Source organism: Crassostrea angulata, chromosome 3 (assembly GCF_025612915.1).
Source record: "Crassostrea angulata isolate pt1a10 chromosome 3, ASM2561291v2, whole genome shotgun sequence".
NCBI lineage: Eukaryota > Metazoa > Mollusca > Bivalvia > Ostreida > Ostreidae > Magallana > Magallana angulata.
The window spans coordinates 57,304,037-57,316,541 of record NC_069113.1 but is presented as its reverse complement, the minus strand read 5'-3'; positions in this window follow the sequence as shown (position 1 = coordinate 57,316,541).

Sequence of the window (12,505 nt, the reverse complement as noted above, 5' to 3'; positions counted from 1 at the left end):
AAGAATCACATATTGGCATCGGGGGATTCCAATCGCCCTCTGGAGGGGTGTCAGCCGACACACTCAGAAAGTTTTACCAAAAAGTGCTTAAACTCTAATGCACAAAATTAAGAACAAATGCGGCAATGATTCTCCCTTAAATCTACTCAAATTCATAGAAAACATATTTATTGAAAATACAAATTATGTGAAATCGCTTATTTCCTACTTTACCTGTGTTTAATATAGATAAATTTTACTTAGACTCATCTCGTGTGTAGAACACATGTGCGTTTCCATGGTAACGAAACAAGGAAGAAAAAGCCGTTTGTACTATGTTAGAGATTTTCGCCTACATTGATGCTTCACTCAAAGAATCGTTACAAACAATACAACCACTGCTTAGGCTCAAACAAGTGATAGAAAAATAATCTTTGAAACTCTTTAAGGGCACGGAGAGGGGGATATAGAGTATACCGGCTATGTTGTCTCTAAATTCTGCCTATTGCTGTAGAAAAATCTGCAATTCGTCGTGTTATTTTTGCTGACAAGTTTGATGGAAAGTGTCCAAACTTGGTACAGCGACTTGAGTGGGGGTGACTGTAGCCCCGTAAAATGCTAGACGAAGAGGAATGTGCGAATTCAGAATAGTAAAAATTACAATGAGATTACATGTAGATAATACAAATGTTTTGGGGTTAATTTTTTTTTTTACATACTGAGTGTTCAATTTAAAAAAAATGCACATCACATGTTAATATGAAATTATGAATTGAAATTGTTGTGCCGCAATTAGTAAAGATTTAGAACGGCCTTCAATTATTCACAGATGTGAGGTCTTAATTCCCACCATTTATTGAATAATTCTACATACATGTATCTTAAAATCTAGCTAATCAGCTGAACATGGAATCATTTAAAGATGGTACGGAAGACAGGAATGTATTAACAGATAATGATTGGGCTATACTGCTGCAGTTTCAGACACGGATTAATTTTTTTTATCGTGAGAGTGGAATAAGCAGATGGTCACGCCCGCCTGCCGAACCATCGAGAGGGGTGGGGGTAGATCACCGCTCCCTAGTGGGAGCCTGTCAAACATAAGGCGCGCGTGTGTAAGTATGTAGGTATATCAAATGACTCTTAGCTCGCGGGCAGCAATGGGGAATCAGAAACATGTGGCCGAGATTGAGTGTTATCTGTATTTGTGTATATCTGTTGGCCATTGATTCCCCCCTGTAGATGCGGTAACATGCCGGTAAGATGGTATTGTACCGCTAATCCAATCACCGCAATCTGGCCGATCCGGCCGGGGATTAGTAACATCCTTACCCTGCTTCCTCACCCTGGCTCTAATCACCAGACCGCTACTTTGCATGGTCATTAGCATCACACAGTCTAAAAAAATTATCACCAACATGCGTACGGTCCCCATGACCGGGAACAAATTATGTAATTATTTGTTTCATAAAGAATGATATACAATTCGTAAATTATGATATTTCTTTAGTTTTAATTTTGTTTTGTTTGGGCTTTTTCTTCTTTCTTTTTTTTAAATATCATCGATCAGAACAAAAATATCGATAAAAAGCTTGTTAGCTGTCACTGAGAAGTTTTATCATAAGTTTTCTTCTCGAACGAGTTTGTTTTTTTTATTTTTCGGTAAATGTATTTTTGGAAGGCATTTCTAATTCCGAGCGCTATCAATTGTTTGCAATGATTCATATCTCAAGCAGGCGGATAGCATTTTGCCATGGAAACCATTTTTTCACAAACAACATCATAAGACAAGAAATGAAACACCCCCCCCCCCCCAAAAAAAAACCAAAAAAAAAACCCCAAAAAACAAAAAACCTGAGATCATGCTGCATGTCACCTTCCTAAAAATAAAGTCTGCGACCAAATAGCTTATTTGTTTCCGTGCATGTAATTAAATGTGAGAATCCAAGAATTGTGATTATATGATCATTATTGTTAAGTAAATTAAATGTGTGCAATTCTGACTGTTTTAGAAGATATATTCTATCATATTTACATATGTAAGACTAAAAATCACATATTCATTAAAATATGGATTCAAAGCTATTTTGCAGCTTCGCTTGTTAAAGCACTCCTTTGAAAAACTGTGTTACTAATTTCAATACATTTTTTCGGTATAGAAATACATATATATATCAGTCCATCACAGGATATGAATAATAACTATGCACAATATACACAAGATATCTTAAAATATATTGTTATATATATTTATTGAAAATAAATCAGATTTAGCTGTATATTATACATGAAATCCACAGATGATACTTTATGTGGTCATGGGAAAACTATAATTCTACAACTCATACAGGATATGGGCTAGTTGATCCTAAAAACGTCACTTCTTTACAAAAGAACGACCAAAATTGTGTGGGTTTTTGTTTGTTTTGTTTTGTTTTGTTGGTTTTTTTTTTTTATTTGTTTATTTTTAATTGAATTTTAAAATACGGTAGATTCAAAATTCAAACAATAACAACCCACTGTCTAAGAGTATAGACAAACGTAACCGCATAATAAAGATAGCTCGATGGTCGCGGCCATTTTTAGACTATTCTAATCTCCTTAAGAAGAAGAATTCTGTATAGAGATAAAGGAAATGTTCTGATTTTACAGGTAAACTTAAGGTAGATCTAATGGTCTCATTTGTTGATTACCCAGCATCCTTATCTTGACGTTTGCATCTTTTTCAACTCTGTCAATGCACAACGTATGACCTCGTTAGATTTTAAATGTTAATCAGATAACATCCATCAAAGTTACTTTCTCAAAGAAAACGTTTTGACTTATGATTGAAATTGCTTAAAATGGATCAGATAAGTTTTCGTCGCCATTCTCCCCTTTTCTCCATTGTTTACTATTGAACTAAAACTAATTCAGCATTTTTGTTTTACATGCATCATACACAGGAAACGTTTGTAAAATTATACAAATGGATTGACACCAAGAGAATTCCACAAGAAATTACGGAGGATAGATCATGACATCTAACATGACATGTTTACAAACACAGAAAATAGGGCTCGATCGTCCGTACTTTCAGCCAAAGTGATCTACTGTAAACCAGATCCAACCAAAATCTCTCAACAACAAATGTTTGTTTTCTTATTTAGACGATCATCTGCGCACGTATTTATCTTTATCTAATTGTTTCACAGCGGAACACGTTTTCAAAATAATGTCTACTGTTTTCCACTTTGATGTAGATATGAAATAATTTTTCAGTGTTCAGGGGCGCTATAGGAGTTTCTCCGGCTTAGAAGCCAGGAGTCTGCGATAGAAAGCTATACCCCGTTACATGTATATTGGACCTGTTCCAGCGGCCTCAATCTCAAACCTTTATCTGACGTTTTGCGTTCAATTTTTTAGAAGAAATTGCGCAATTTACAGGATTGATATGAATCTTCTCGGTGAGAGATGCTAGACTTCAAATTATTCGTGTTCCAGAACGTCTCCATGAAACTATTGTAAAAGTTCAGCATTATCACTGATGTACTGGTGTATTTGGTGTATCAACAAATAATGTGCTGTGAAAATTTTAAAGGATAAAAAATTAAGGCAGAAATAACCCCCTACCCACCACCCACAAAAATCAAACAACAACATGATACTTGTCCGTGTTTTTTTGCAACTAGTCCAAAGCTTCCCAATTCCTTATACCGTGATATTATAAAAACATTTTCAAAAAACAAAACAAAAACAAACTCGTAGCAAAAATGTAACTCAGACATTGTTAGACTCTCGCGCTTTAACAAGACAGTACGTTATCATTTCACATTCACACATTTGAAAAATGAAGCTAAAACAGAAGCTGGCACGGTATGAATGTAGAATGGCGCCAGCCGCCCAAAATGCTAAATATAATAACTTATTTTAAAAACAAAACGTTCCGTACCCCATGATTATAATCTTATTCAAAATATCACTACATGACTTATTACTTAGTAAACTATTATATAGTGAAAGACAAACAGTGTAGGCTATCTGACAGATATTATATGCTACAGATGATATCTAGGACATCTAGGAATTTCAAACTTGTATATATTACAGGCACGTAGCATCTTTTTTGAAAGTGGGGGGGGGGTGCAGACTCATCCAAAAAATCTTAACAAGCAAACCAAAAAAATAAAAATAAAGGAAATTAGGACTTTCTGACAATCTTCAAAATTCTAACCGGGGGGGGGGGGGGGCGTAGTATCTAACTAATTTCAAATTTCAATCCAAATTTCTTTATTTTCATATTAATTTTTTGCAACTCCATGATAATTCAATTTTTTATATGTAAATTTTAAAAAAATTGTTGTTGCAAGAAACAGTGGGGGGCCAGGTCCCCCCGATGCTACGTGCCTGTATTAGACCTGTCGTGCTATATATCAGTGATGCATTGTAATTAATATTTCGGTTTTGGTTGGGGTTAATGGAGTCAATGGGGCAGTTTGTAATTTTACTGGTCTTATTATAAACAAAGTCACAGGCTGAATTTAACTCTCGTTGCATCGAGTCCTTGCATAATAGGATGTAAAATACGTTACCAAGGTTGGGGTGAGTGGTAGGTACATGGCTGTTGACTGATTGATCTGTCTGTCTGTGGTAAGAAAATTGTCAAAATATCTGCCAATAAATATATCAGCTAAGATATAAGTCGAGATATAACCTAAGATATAAAAAGACAAACTTTAGATAGATAAAGTTCAACGCCACTATATGACCTTGAAAATGATGAAACGTGTTTAGGACACATTTTCAAGTCTGGTTAACTTATAAAATATTAGAAATTGACGATGAACAATGCAGACTCCGTAAAATCAGGTCTGTGTTAGTATTTTCTACCTAGCTCATACCCCAAATGCCTATAAAATTGTAAAGAATCTGGGGAGAAAATAATTTTAAAGAAAGGAAAGTGGACTTTATCCGTAGGTAAGATCCTATGTTTGTCGTGACATAACGTGTATGTAACATCTAAGCATCATTCTAATTAGAATCAAACGTGTAACGATACGCTATACTTGTACAGAGTAATCCTATAGACAAGCGGATTTACAAGTCAAATGAAGTAAGCATATATATCGCGAAACCGAACAGGAATACCCAACGCTTGCGCAAGACGTGCCTCTAGTGTACTGAAATAAGGATGCATTCTAAATGTAAAGAAAACAGGATGCGTTGATAGATTTAGAATAGTCAGGGCGAGTTATGGGTGGAGACAGGCCCTTAGATCTCACTCTGAATTGTATGTGCATGTATATGCATTTACACATGTGTATGTTGCAAGTTTCTTTTTATAATATTGAACGAGTAGGATTCCTTGGAATCCGAACACATAAGACGTGGTTGCATAATTAGTTTGGCGGCAAAACAAATTGTCTGTGAATTTTTGATAGCAGAACACAAACTTTCTTCAAGTCACCATGGATAGGGCAAGGTCTATTGGTGAAATTGAAATAAACGATGAGGACTGTTATCAACGAGAACATGAGCGAGATTTTTCGGTCTCAATATATTTGGTTCAATTTTAGCAAAAATGTTTGAATCCTACTTTATACGCAAAGAAATTATGAAAAGTTGGCTTAATTTACAAAATTATAACAACGTAATATCAGTGTGAAATTTGACCCCAAACTGATTTTACCCGTCTGTGTGCCTATGGGTCAGGCCGCCCCTAACCCCGCAAAAATGTATCCACGTGTTAACTTTGATATTTTTATGTCTGTATTGTTTACAGCTCCCTGACTTACCGCTGAGAAGGCATTGTTTATCTTATTGTTTATCAGAGTCGGCCAGATGTAGCACAAAAACCTGTAGAAGAGTTACTAAGTGTCTATTGCAGAAGAGTTACTAAGTGTCTATTGCTTATACAGGTCAGTGGTTCGAGTGGGTAGTCTGTCTTGGTATTCTAAAAACACGCCCCACCCCTACCCCTTATCATTATTTTTTTATCACTACTGTGAAATCAGGCTTTTACATTTTTTTTAATAATGAGCAACTACCACGAAACTCGTCTTTTTTAAATCAATGCAAGAAAAGACCGACAGGGTACACCGGATTCATCATCTGGATAAAATCATGGCATCCTTTGGAACTAGTTCAGTTGTCGTAAGGGTTCCTTCAAGGAACGTTAACAATCATTATGTCATAGATGAACAGATGAAAAAAACATGATATTCCGGTTTTAGCATTCAGCATTTGCATGTGCGTTTTAGTTGAGCCCTTTAAAGTTACCCTTAATATTCAAACGCACCCTTCAAAGTAATAGTATATAAATAGTGCCTGTTTGGGAGGGTAACAGTTGAAATTGACACCCCGAGAAAACCATTGTCAACCGACGCGAAGCGGAGGTTGACAATGGTTTTCGAGGGGTGTCAATTTCAACTGTTATCCTCCCAAACAGGCACTATTTATTTTGTTATACTGAATGTCTTTTTAAAAAATTTTAAGAAAATTTTACTGCTTTATATAGGAATAACGTGAATTATACAGCGAACCGTACGCGCATAACTTTCGCGCATGTAACATTTTTTAATATTACCCGTTGCCAAGTGCGTTGCTAACGCTGAGGGTAATAGTAAATATTATTAACTGCGTCTTAACCAATCAGATTTCAGTATTTAACATGAAAGTATAACAATCAGTTATAGTATACGGATTCCCGGCTGTAGGTGAGTAAATCAAGACACGAGGAAGTGGATTGTACATGATATAGGAGGACGGGATCCGGAATCGTTACGTCGTGTCTCTCAAATTATCTCTGATGTCCTTGTAATGTCTACAAATTATTCTTGTATCCTTGTGATGTGAGCCCGTGATTGAAAAGAAATCTATCTTATCTTATAGTGCAGAGAGATGACTCGTATACCTATTAATCCCATACTATGCCCCTTACACAGGTAAAATGCACCAAAGACATTTCCTTTCCTAGAAAGACAATACCCCGTACTATAATATTATTATATAGTGCAATGTGTACGAGGGATTATCTATCATGCAATGAGAAAAGAAGTGACATAGCGTCAAATGCCCATAGCCCAGTATCGACACAGGAATGATACATTCAACGTGCACCTGAAGTTGTATATTTTAACATAATAAAAAATAGATACCTTTTACCTAATAATTTCTGACGTTATATATATTTTTACATAATAAAAAATGTATAACATATATAACCTCTACTTAATAATTCACGTGCATTATTAGGTAGAGGGTATATATTTCTTATGAAAAATATTTAACGCCAGGTGCCTGTGATGTATGTGTACATACTGTTTATACACACAACGTAAACTTTACGGCTGGAAAAAAACTGATGAGGTATACCAGAGTAAACAGACTCACCCCCTGTGATGATGTGGATCCTAGGGGAGGTGGTGCAGTCACGTGGTTCCTCACTCGTGGGGCCCCACTCGTTATGGACACAACAGCTGGGTGGGTCGCCGCGGTGCAATGGTAGAGATAAATTTAAAGTTAAATCAGTTTTACTGATTGGTTTAAATACTGGAAAGTGCTCTAACTACCTGAATTTATTCTTATCAAGCACCTGTTTGGGTATTACGTATGTAACAAACTTCTTCGGGTACCTATTCAACAGGTGGAATTTAACCCGCTATTTACCGGCGATTCTTATACAAAGGCCTGGCTTTAGTCCCTCTTACCGTAACCGACGCAAATTCCCCGTTATCTTTCAGAAGTGTACAATAATTGTGTTTGTGGACAGTTATAGCTTTAAAGAAATGAATACAAAGTCTGAATACTGAATATTCAAATGAAATTCAGAATCCATCAATACACGCAGCCGGGTCGTATTCAGAGCTGTGCGGGATTTTGTTTTATTGCATATTCGTCTTTGCCAAATATTGTTCTGAATAATCACGCTTCAAATTTGTACTTTAAACAGTGCATTGTGGAGAACTCGTCAATCCTTTGTTGATAAGTAATGATACAGAAACCGACCTGTATGCTATACACGCAGGTAATCAGATATATCGATTGCACATGAAAGATTTCACTCTCAGTTTAAATAGCTCCGTAGAAATGTCTTATTACGCCACTGTCTAATTATGTTTGAACTCGCCAGGGTTGATACACTGTGCAATTTAATCATTAAGTGTCATGGCAGAGCAGGTTGAGGCAATTCTCATGATTAGAGAGAGATTCCTTTGGAAAGTCAAATTCTTATCGTCGCCTGGAACGACACCATTACAATGTGAAATGTAAACATCACAACTGGGAAGGGGGGGGGGGGGGGGGCTATATAAATATAAGTCGCGGTCCATCATATTTCATTTGCTAAAATATATTAAGAGTTAACTCTCTTGGCGTATATTCTGCATTAAATGGTAAAACAAACATGGGTATTTTATATGGAGGGGGGGGGGGGGGTGGGGGTGGGGGTGGTGGCATTGCCCAAACATTTAACAAGCAATCATACAAAAAATAAAGAAGGGTCCATGCTTAAACGGAAGAGAGGGGGTGTTCTACTCGTATTTGCACGTGTATACCTTAACTGTCAATACCTTTTATTCAAATTATTGTGTCCAAAAAGGGGTTATAGCTGACAATTTGAATTGCAAAAACGTCGTCTTTCCCTTTTCCATTTACTAGCACGACATATTATAATTGAGAGAATGTTTAGAACTTAAACTCGACTTTTATCAAACGCTGATTTTCATTAAATATTGCAATTATCATAAGTTTTGGATTTTAGATTGATAACATTTCTGGCCCCAGATTGGCTGTTTTGATTAAATTTTTAATTTTACCCGATATGCCGTTTGACCATTGAACTAGTTAACTCAAAGTTAGCGATCTGAGCTGTTAGCAGCCTGTCGCTACTGCAGGTTTTTAACAATAAAAAGAGATAAAAAGAGATTTTAATAAAAATTGTGAGAGAAAAAACATTAACGACGGACGGTTTCCGTTGAAAATAACAAGAGCGGTAAAAGTAGATTTTAAGAAAACGGTCTGATTACCAGGGTAGGGGGTGTGAACAGTTGTGAGTACAATCATCGCAGGGAATCTCAGCCCCAGGCTGCACTTTTCTCAGTAACATTGTTACACAGTCAAAATCCACTCAATGAACTACCAACACCTTCTGATGAGGTTGATTCAACATCGAAGTTTTTGAAAATGTCCAATGTGTGTGTGTTTTTTATAACCATGTCCATATCATTATGGTGCCTTTTTAAAATGAAAATATGAATATAAGTAAAGTTTACTGACTTTGAATCTTTTTTCTATCTTGACATGTTTTCATACATAAGCTCAATAACGGATTGTTGTCCTTTTTGAAAATAGTGAGTTTGCAAGTTAGATTTGAAAATAGAAATCCTGTCATTTCTTCTTCTTCTATATTTGAGACACCAATAAGTTTAAACTAGCCCCATGGTTTCTATTGCTTTCTGCAAGAAACAAATTCATTTAAATCATCAGCAATTTAATAGGGTATTTTTATCATTAGAATGTTTTTTAAATTGTGTAAATAAACATCCTTCATCCCTCGGTTGCAGCACCTTATCTGCTTATCACTGACACACGATCTTTGGAATTACGTATCTTAGTGAAGATGTAAAAAAAACTCTCCTTCACTTCCATTCTTTTTAAACACAGTAACAAAATCTTGAAAATATTTCTATGTTGGTAATAAGGAAGAAAATATTTTTAATTGTCGACCTAGAAATAATGTTAGCAATCTTAATGCCTCCTTAAAAAGTCATTTTTATCAGATGAACAGCTGTGTGAAAGATAGGGTTATTATAAAGTAGATACTGAACTATTCATGAAGTGTCCATATTGTAATTTTGAAAGAAGTTTACTTGATATTGGTGTTAAATTTAAAACTTGAAATTGTATATATTAAGGAAAAAACAAATATTTTTATCAATAAACTGTGATATTTTCCCAATTTTATGAATTTATTAATCTATTAAGAGGATTTAGTATAGACTTAGTGTACATGTACGGTATACTGTCTCTGATTTGTTTTGGTTTTTTATTCTTTATTTTAGTAAGGTTGGAACAATTAATTAATCCATTGACTGTAATTATAATTTTCTATCGTTGTTTACCTTTCTGAAAAATAATAACATCTTGTTGTATTTAAGCATAATTCTGACAAATATTTATATAGCTCTACAAATTCACTAACGATCCTTGTATTATTTATCAATTACAAGTGTATAACTAGATCTTAACATTAATCTTTATACTCTTAAATTGATATGTAACTTGACCTGCTTTTACAAGTAGAGGAATAATATAGGGTATGCCTGTTTTCCAATCGTTATTTTATTCAGTAAAAAGTATGTTTAAATTGTACACGATCTTCAACGCAAATGTTAATTAAACATTTTTTTTTTGGAGTCCACGGTAAGAATTTTTCACAAAACCGTAACATTCTACAGTTATAACGATATCAGCCATAACAAGTTAACCAATTTAATGTAGCCAATTGAATTTGAGTCCCATACAGTTGAGAGATTACATGTACGAAATTGAAATATTTTACAACGTCTTATAGTTTTTAACGTTCGCAAATACCAATTGACATAATTATTTGAATGACTTTATATCTATATCAATTCATTTTAAAATCATATTAGTTTAAGTTTCCAAAAAGGTGTTTTTTTTTTCAAATGACCAAATAAACACATGTATACGGTAGTCATGTGGAAGAAAACATGTTTACATGTATACATAGAATTGGCTTCGTTTATCGTTATAGAATTCTTATTATATATTCTTATAGAATTATCTTATATTTGTAAAATTATAAAACCAGCACTTTATCTGATTGTCCGTAATAGGTATATGAAGATAACAATTAGATAAGGACAAGACAAGAGATTTAATAATGAGTTCCGATTGTTCTATTGTATTTATTCAAATAGTGAATGTATCTTACACACTTTCACTCACATCCAAACATTCGCATGCATTCACAATTCACGAAGACGATTCTTGAGCACAATTTATTGAATGTGAACCAATTAAAAATTGATAATTAATTTGATATTTTTCCCTTAAAAAAGACAAACACCGTGCTTTAAAAAAAAATAAAATAAGAATCGATCTTCTTAAACCAGTTATTTTTATAGCATACCTTCCTTCCGTATAAGCAGACACTTCTTGACTTCATATCATAATGAGATACTCTGGCCACATTTTCCTTTGTTTCGGCGCATTAGATAAGTTTAGAGATACAAGTATCTTTTAAGAGACCCGGGCCCGTTTCACATAGCATACTTACGACTAAGTTATATCTTAGGAAAGAACTTTTTCTTAAGTTCATTACTTATCCGTTTTACTATTCCAGTCTTATCTTATGAATTCCTAAGTTATGTCTTAACTTTAAGACAGGTAAATCGATGTCTTAGGAACAAACTTAATATGGTGACTGTTTATTGTATAATAAAATGAATAACATGCACATTAAAGTTGACAAAAATACAAGAAAAAACGAAAGATTAGGACTTGTTCACTTTACTTCTTATCTGAAAACTTTAGAAATATCAAAATAAGCATTTATTTCTTTAATTAATTTCTTTTGTGTAGACTTTTAATTTTAACATTTTTTAAAGATTATCTCGTCGCAGGCGCAGATGGGTAGCGGGTATTATTATAGCTAGTGCACTGATGATAATGAAATTATTTATGCCCGAGAATCACTGATAGTTTTATAAAAATAGGAATAAATACTAAATAAAACTCAATTTACAGAATGACTGGATGATTTGTCCTATCCCTCCACTAAATAAGCTTTTCTTTAACGAAAGAAATTTTAGGTGTTTTCTTTGGGTGGGGTGAGGGGTTGTTTATTTGTTTTTGTTGGGAGTGGTAGGAGTGACCGACAAGTGGTCTATCATGTCGATGCTAAATTATCCTTGGGAAGGGAATGCTGTTTCATTAAGAAATTGTTGTCTTTTATCCTGGCTTCCTCTATAAGCCAAGATGCATTTATTTGCAATGTTTCCTTTTGTTAAAAATAACCCTATTCTTATACCAACCATTACAAGAAACCACGCGTTACATTAAACTTACTTTAAAAGTTCTTCATCTTTCCATTCCATTCCTACTTGTCACTGCATGTGAGTATTGTATACCATTTTGAAATATACCGTAAATATAGTAAAGTCATAATATTTGGATATCCCAACGGGTATTTTTAATTTAGGATTAAGCATATCTTTGTATGTAAACACGGACTATTTATAATGGACTTACTAAACAAAAAATTCACTCGATCATTTATAAAGAATAACAGAAATTCTAGTAGTGACCATTTTTTTTCAAATGATTCATGCTGTCAAGGATTATATGTACATGTAGCAAAAAACAAAGATACTGAGATTTCTCAAACTACAATATACCGTTTTCAAAGAATATACGGTTTTATTACGTTATTTTTATGTACTCGTGTATGCACGAACTATTTGCACTGTTTTTACATGCTTTAACTTTTTTTCTCTAATTTGTTTCTAGGAGAATAAGGGAA